Source organism: Vulpes vulpes, chromosome 6 (genome assembly GCF_048418805.1).
Source record: "Vulpes vulpes isolate BD-2025 chromosome 6, VulVul3, whole genome shotgun sequence".
In the NCBI taxonomy this organism is placed as follows: Eukaryota; Metazoa; Chordata; class Mammalia; order Carnivora; family Canidae; genus Vulpes; species Vulpes vulpes.
The window spans coordinates 111,224,854-111,233,342 of NC_132785.1; the positions used below are offsets into that span (position 1 = coordinate 111,224,854).

The 8,489-nt window shown below is 38.5% G+C and overlaps 1 pseudogene; it reads right to left on the reverse strand.

The window, feature by feature from the left end:
- Positions 1 to 318: 318 nt before the first annotated feature.
- On the reverse strand, positions 319 to 1,198 carry LOC112918378 (cyclin-dependent kinase 1 pseudogene; annotated as a pseudogene).
- Between the last annotated feature and the right edge of the window lie 7,291 nt (positions 1,199 to 8,489).

An 8,489-nucleotide genomic window follows, 5' to 3' on the forward strand; every position in this document is an offset into this window, starting at 1 on the left:
AAGTTGTCTTCTGCTCTTAATTTACTGAGAGGTTTAAAAACAGCCCCTCCCAATTCCTGTCATTAATACTAGATTTACAGTTTTATTATAGTAACAAATACTTGTTACAGTGAGATCTACACTCATACAAAGAATTACTATATTTAAATTGATATAGAACAATATTTACATTTTTAAGTTACACTTTTGAAATTAGATGATGAAGTGCAGTTCAAGTTTTACAACAGAGAAGAGAGCACACAAGACAAAAATAGAGGTAGCAGAACAAATATAACTATCTGTTCTCGAGACAGCACGTGGGGACTTTTTGTCAGAAAGCTACGTCTTCTTAATCTGATTGTCCAAATCACTAAAATATGGATGATTCAGTGTAATTTTGCCAGAAACTTGTTTAGTGGGATTAACCTGCCAATGTGCTGACATTTTTGAAAGCAAATCCAAGCCATTGTCAACTAAGTTTTTGACATGGGATGTGAGGCTTCCTGGCTTCCACTTGGGAAAGGTACTCTTACAAGTCTTATAAAGATTCCACTTCTAGCCACACTTCATTATTGGGGGTGTCCAAAGCTCCGAGAATCCTGAAGAACTGATCAATTTCTGAATCTCCACAGATAAGTGGCTTATTAGTTGATAATTATGCAAATATAGCATCTGTACTCCAAATGTCAACAGGACTTATGAGCTGACCCCAGCAATACTTCTGCAGATCCATGCCGGAGTGTTATTACTTATGATATATACTCTATTAGATATTCCAAAATCTTTGGTAAGGTCCAAAGCAGCCAATTTAGTTGTTCCTTAGTTGTTAATAGATTTTGAGATCTTAAGTCTCTGTGAAGAGCTCTTCCAGAGTGACAAAACAACATCCCTTGTCTGATTTGGCAAGTGTTTACTGAAGAATCCACGAACTGACCAGGAGGGATAGAATCCAAGTTATTTCCTAAAATCTAAGGAATTCAAAGATGTGATATAACCTTGAATCCTGTGTAAGCACACCTTGAAGACTGACTATATTTGAATGACAAAGTTCTTTTAATAGAGAAATTTCCTGAATTGTGGTACTAAGAACTTCTTCCTCTTTATTTTCTAGTCTCATTTTCTTCACGGCTACCACTTGACCTATAGTTTTATGTCTGCCCTTACATATAACTCCATAGGTATTTTCCCCAATTTTCTATATTTTGGTATAATATTCCATAGTTACCCAATAGATGTGGTGAATCCTGGCTTATTATTCTGTGGTGGTAGGGTTAGGGAGGTCAGAGTTGTAGTGGAGGCAGGCACGGGAGCTACCTTGCTTATGTCATTCTTTCTTAAACTTCTGAGAGCCCTGAGAATTTTTATTATGAATCATTTTCTAATAATCTTTCTGAGTCTATTGAGATGGTCAATTTTTATTTTTCATTTTGTTAATATGATGAATTATATTGATTGATTTTTTAACAATATTTTAAAAATGGATTTATTTATTTGAGAGAGAGAGAGAGCCAGGGGAGGGGTAGAGGGAGAGGAACAAACAGACTCCACACTGAGTGTGGAGCCTGACACAGGACCCAATCCCATGACCCTGAGATCATGACCTGAGCCAAAATCAAGAGTTGGATGCTCAATTGACTGAGCTACCCAGGCGATCCCATTGATTATAATTTCAACCTTGTGTTCCTGAGATAAACCCCACTTGGTCATCATGCATGAATTGTTTTTGAAAACCTTTAATGAATACTTTTCACTTTTTTATTATTTGAGACACATCTGCATTTCATGCATCTTGAAGAGGCCAGGGGACTCTACTTCCCATTGGCTGCTATTGAATTACAGTGGTCATTTGGTGCCTGAATGCAGGTGGACAAGTGTGTTTTATAACCCTCTTAGATCCTTGGGGTAAGTATCCAGATGGAGACACATGGGACTGTTGGTGGGCTGTGATAATTTCCTGCCCCCTTGAGTCAATTTATTTGTTCAAATCAAATATTTGACTTTAATTTGGAGGAACAGCTGAAAACTGGGATAGTAAGGAGAGGAATGAAGAGGGAGGACACTGGTAGAAACCTCAACATAGGGAGAACATTTAGATCCTGGCTTCCCTAAAATGACAAATATTTACAACCCAAAGTATGGCTCCTAAGTTTTAGTCACATCTCCAGGATTGTTTTATGGTATTCCTTCTACCTTTTCTAAGAAGTTTTGATATTATGTTTTTTCCTCCATTGCCTTAAATTTCCAATGGTGTACTAGCACCTTGGTGATAGATGAGCATACCTTTCCTTATGTATTGGCACACCAGGTAGCTTCCCAGTGGACCCTCTCCTTCATCTGACTCTGGCCTGAACTATTTCCTTTAAGTGCTTTGAGTTCATTAGGGGTTTGATCAGCATTTGGTGGAAACTCAGTGACTCCTTCTTTGGGACTCCAAGGAGATGGGTATGAGATTCTATGAAAATTTATTTTCACTTGAGGGCCATTAAGACCAAGCATTAAAAAAAACTTCTCTTGATCTGCCCTGGAAGCTGGGGTCAGTATCCATATGCTCTGAACAGGGGGACTGAGATATGAGACTGGGAAAAGGAAACTTCCAGTAGATAATATGACAGAGACTGAGTGACTCGACCAAGTTGCCAACAGCTGCCAACTTCTCAAGGAAATATGTAGAAAAGGGCTAGAAGCTCTTAGCTTTCTCCCACATTTGGTCACCTATGGACCTTGGGGTCTGTGAAAATAGCCAGTGAGCAGCCTAGAGCAATGCAGTCCCTCTTTTTCTGTCCTCCATCCCATTTTGCATTCTCTCTTACCTCTCCTCTCTAATCTAGACTGGGACAATCAGATGACAAAAGAGTTCTACTGTAAAACAAGTGCAGGTAGGTATTTATAGTAGGGAAATGGACTGAATGAGCCAGCTGCTAAAAGTAGAAGGTCTGACTTAATCCATTCAGGAAGACTGTGGCCCAATGCATTTAGGGATAAAATAAATCAATTCAGATCTAATGTTTAGAAAAAGTAGCCCAGATTGGGATAGTTGGCTTCTCATGAGAAATGGTATAGACCTTTCCAAGTTGGCAACAATGATGAACTTCACAGGCAAAAGACTTGACAGTTAGCCTGGACATCAGAAGATCTTCAAAAATCTGTTCTAATTTTCCTCTAGGAAAATTGGTCTAAACCCTCTAAGCTTTGCACTACATAAATTTCAGTCAAGCTTACTGAACCCGTAAGGGAGGTTTGGAGCTCTGACTTATGTTTGGGGAATACTAATTCTCTGTCAATTTTATGGTTGATGCTCGTTCAATTTTCCCACATGTGTAGGTTCTTTGAATGAATAAACAAATGCACAGCATTTACTAAGCACTTACTGAGTGCCATGCACCATGATACCCCCTTCTTATACTATTTTGTTTAGGTCTCACCACAACCCTAGCATTTGCTCTCCATTTTGCTGATACACAAAGTGAGGCTTAGGTAGGATTTCCCAAAGCCATGTTGTATGTGGATAGAAGGTTGGGATTTGAACTCACTACTAGCATTGGAGATAGATACTGAGTCTTGCAATATTTGTGCAGTCCCCTTAGCATTTTATTCTGAGCTGTACGCTTACAGGCCCTCAGCTGGTGTTTGTGATGAAGGCTTTCTTGGCTACATCTCTCTTTATCTCTTCCAACCTTGAGTTCAACAGCCTAATTGTACTATTCAACTTCAAATTGACTTTATGTTATCTTTTATCATCTATCTAGGAATGTAAGTTGCAAAAAATAAAAATAAAAACCCCTCCTCAACCAATATGGTGGTTTTTAAAAATGACTGCAAGTTCTTTGATACTCCTCCCATTGAGATATGGGATCTGTGTCTCCTCTCTTTGAATCTGGTAACTATTTTTGACCAACTGAGCCCTGCAGAAGTGACATTGCATGACTCCTACAAGAGGCTAGGTCATAAAAAGCCGTGCAACTTCCACTTAGTTCTTTTGGAATGCTTGCTCTCAATGCTGTGAAAAGCCAAAGCCATACGGAGAGGACACATATGTAGGTACTTTGGTCATCAGTCCTATCTGAGTCCAATCTCTGGTCAGCCCAGCCCAGATACCAGACACAAGGTGAAGAAGCCACTTAGAAATGGATTTTCCAGGTCTAGCTCTTCTGGTTCCTAGGTGTTTGAGTCATTTAGGTGTTTGTTTCCTCAGCAGAGGCCCCAGACATTGTGGAGTAGAGACAAACCATTCCAGCAGGAGCCTGTCTGAAACCCTGACCCATGGAATCTGAGGACTATAAGGAATATTGTTACATTTTAGTTATCCGAGCTATTCTTAAATCATATGTTAAAATCATATAGTGGTTCATCATTCACAATTATTATTTTTAAACTTGTAATTTATTCATTTATTTTAATTTTAATTCCAGTGCAGTTAACATATAGTGTTATAATAGTTTTAGGTTTTTAATATAGTGATTCAACAATTCTATACATTTACTCAGTGTGTACAGTGATAAGTGTACTCTTAATGTCCTTCATCTATTTCACCCATCTGCCCACCCATCTCCCCTCCGGTAATCATCTGTCGTTCTCTAGAATTAAGCATTAAAAATGATTTTAATCTACCAGCTGACAGTTCACTTAGGTCCTCCTTGGATTATGTGGGAACCTTAATTCAATGATGTCTTCCTGTCACCAAGTTTTGGATTAGCTTGTTACATAGAAAAAGTAACTAGAATATCCAAATTGGTTCAACTAGATGGTGAGTTTTGATATCTACCGTTTCCCATTATAACTTCATATAGTTGCAAAGATTATGATTTGGGGCATTTTGTAAATACTGACATTTAAAAATAAATATTTCTTTGCTCTTTTTCAATTTTCCAACGAAGCCTAAATATCATAGAGATTTGATACTATTCCGTTCCATTTACAAATACCCAAACAAGCTTTTCTTCAGTAGTCAGATATTTTTACATCATTTCTTTTCTCCTTGACTTACATTTTCATTCCACTTTCCCCACAGAATTTTATCCTAATGTAATATATTTTTTATGCTTGAAAGTTTTTTCATTGATTTTAGTATCATACTTCTTTGCAACAAAAACATACATATAAATTGAAGTAGCATTTTAAAACATTTCATGTGACTAAAAGGCTTTCAGTATTGAGGCATTTCTTCCGGAATGAATTATCATTATAATTATTATTACTATACAGTTGAGAAACAACACAAATATGCATTTTTATATATAATTATTAAACCAAAAAGTGAAATACATTAGAAATGCATCTGTATGAAATGGATGGGATTTTACAAATTATTTCATCAACCTGTAGATAAATATTTCTTATTGGTAGAATGAGACAATTAGAAATACAATCCTATTTTTTGTTTATTAAGACATAAATGCTGAAAGTATTCACATAAGTAGATGGAAAATGTTCACATAAGTAGATGTAAATATAAGTAATACTGTTGCATTTGAATTATTTGAGGACTTCCAACTCACATATTAAAATCACATAGTGATCTATCATCAAAAATTATTTTTGATGATCTGTCAGCTGACAGCTCAGTTAGATCCTCCTTGAATTATGTGGAAAACACTTTACTTGGGAAAGAACATGTAACCAATCATTTGGGTTGCTCACTTGCGGATGAATTTGTTACCTGCTCATTACAGACATTCACATCAGTATGTCTATTTATGCCTTCTGTTTGGAGCCCTGGAAGTTTATATTCCAGGATGCAACATATTAAGGTTTGGGATGAGTGAGAACTATGCCTTTCTTTTAGTAGTAGGGAGGAAGGCTTCCCTGAAAGAGAAGGTAGGGAATGAAAACTCTCTTGATTTGCCCAACACAGGCAGGTCAATTTTAGGAGAGTCTGCCAGAAAACTGAGGGTTTGGAATTGATCCTCATAAATTCATGCTCCCAAACCAAATATATTTGTATCTCCAAGAGTATGTGTACCCCAATTTGAAGACCACTGTTCCAAAGGCTACTAGATCCATAGTGATGCTGACACTTTTGAGGGGTTAGATTTGCTGGAGTTTCTTCCAGGGTATTGGCTCTCAAAGGACTGCTGTGTGCTAAGTGCTTTACAGGGAATATGTCACTAAGTCCTGAGATGAACCTGTAGATGAGAATGCAGGGGTTGAAGGAAGTAGTAGCCATCAAGTACCAAAGCTGAGGGTCAAGCCCCAGGCTATAGGTTAACAGAATCTGAGCTCTTTAGCTGCTGTGTTAAATGGGGTAGGACAGTGGGCATTATGAGCGTAGTTCTTCACGTGAGCTGCTGCCTGGACTGCTGTTGCTTTTAATTTTGTCTCCTCCTTGGCAAGTTTCTCCAAAGCAGTGGTCCTTAAACACACATGGTAGGGCCACACCTCCTGAATTTCTGATTTGGTAGGTTTGGGTAAGGCTGAGTATATGTATTCCTAATAGGGTCCCAGGTCTGGGAAGAACACTTTAAAAACCACATTTCTAACCCATGTCCATCCTTATGGGAGAATTTCCATTTCTAATGCTTCTGGGAACTGATGTTTTATCCTTTAAATTTCTTTGGGGCTGAGGTTTTTACCTGCCTAGGAGTACATATAGCTGTGCACATTACATGTATATCCCAACACTAGAAAAAGCTTTGGAAAAACTGTGCTGCAGAAATTTTTGCTGGAGATTCTTTGAATGATATTATCCATAGGTGTGCTGCAGAAGGAGATACACAAGATCCTCTGGGTCTTTGCCAAGTTGTTCTCTCTGTCTGGATAGAATGTCCTTCCCCCATTCTTCACCCACTGGTTCAATCTTTCAGACTCATCTCCAGATACTGTCTTCTCTCCAAACCTTTCTGGCTAAGTACCCTTTCCCTGACTTCCTCTAGCCCCACACAGCATTATAGAGTCCTGATCTTGTCTATGTGATATTTCTTCCTCTGAATGATAAATTTCATACTAAGTGCTCAATAAATAATAACTAGCTAACATTTACCATATGGTAGGCATTTGCTAAACACTCTACATATACTATTTCATTAAATCCTTGCAGCAACCTTATGAGGTAGTTATTGTTATCGTCCCTATTTTACCATTGAGGACAGTGAGGCACAGAAAGGTTACTTAGCCAGGGATACATAGCTATTCAGGGGCATTTCCTTGTGGAAGTCCCTGCTATCCAGGACTGACTTGTAGGCTTGTAGCCCCAAATATTGATCTATCAGCCCGTGAGCTCACTGACATCTAAAGAATGCCAGGCCTTCAATTTGTGTGGTGACAAACGCCAAGTGGAATGTATGCTCCATGCAGTGCATTCTTTCTCTTATGGCAGGTTTCTCAAGGAGCCAAGATATATAAGCCTGCACTGGACTAGCCAGCACAAGCTCAGACCAGGGGAGTTAGTAACGTGGGCCCAAACTATAGTGACCTTGGGTAGAGATAATCTCTTGCAGCAATAGAGATGAATGCATTAGGAGATATAAGGAACTTAGAAGTGTGCCAAGTATATAGCAAGAACTGTGGAATTGTAGCCATTAGCATTTTAGTCTCAGTGCCCAGTGTAAACCTGGCTTATAGTAGGTGCTCAATGCATATTTTGAATTAATAATAATTGTATGAATGATTCATTTGAGTAGAACTTTGCTAGACTCTACTGATGTTTGCTTGAGAGCAGTGACTTTCAAAAGAATTTGACAGTGACCTAAAGTAAAGACATACATTGTAAACTGAAACTACTACACATGTATATACACATACACACACACTTGGAAATAATACTTCTCATTATTACATGTGATGCATTCTTATATTTTCTATTCTATTTCACTTAAAAAAATACTAGTGTCCCCTGGTACATTTTACCACCTACTAAGGAAAAAGCGCTGTTAATTTGATAAAACAACTGCCTTACCAGATTTTCTTCTTTAAGGGACATATTCCATCTATAGATATGTTAATATCCCTAGGCAGGTTTTGCATATCTTTGCCCTGACTATATAAAAGACCGACTTATTTTCTCATTTTCAAGTTGTTGGGTGGCTGGCTATATTCTGGTCAATAGAGACAGTTTCTCTTGTGGCTGGATACATATCTCATCTCTTGGCTGGGGCTGGCCTTGAGATTTGTTTCTTTTCAGGCCAGTGGGTGTAGCTCTTCCATGATGCTCCAACTTTCTCAGGGCTGGATGGGCTGAAGCCATGGCCCAGAAGTAACTGTGTCAAAGGCCTTGTACCATTTGGGGAAAGTTTGGACTTGGCTAAGGAAATTCTGTCTTTCCTTAAGGTCTCTTGGTCTTATTTTGAACCCTTTCACCTAAGATTGACCAGTGCCTACTGTGGGGAGGGTCATGATCTTACCCTGCTCCTTAGTCCATCCCATGTAAGTCGTCACCACTCCTCTTCCTGACATGCGCTATTGGCTCTTTGGCACCAATTCTACATTGGAGAAGCTCTTTTGTTGGCTTTTAGGCCATATTGTAAGTTTTTGGTGGCTGCACGGGGTGAGCAGGAAAATGCATTTGCTGTTGGAGA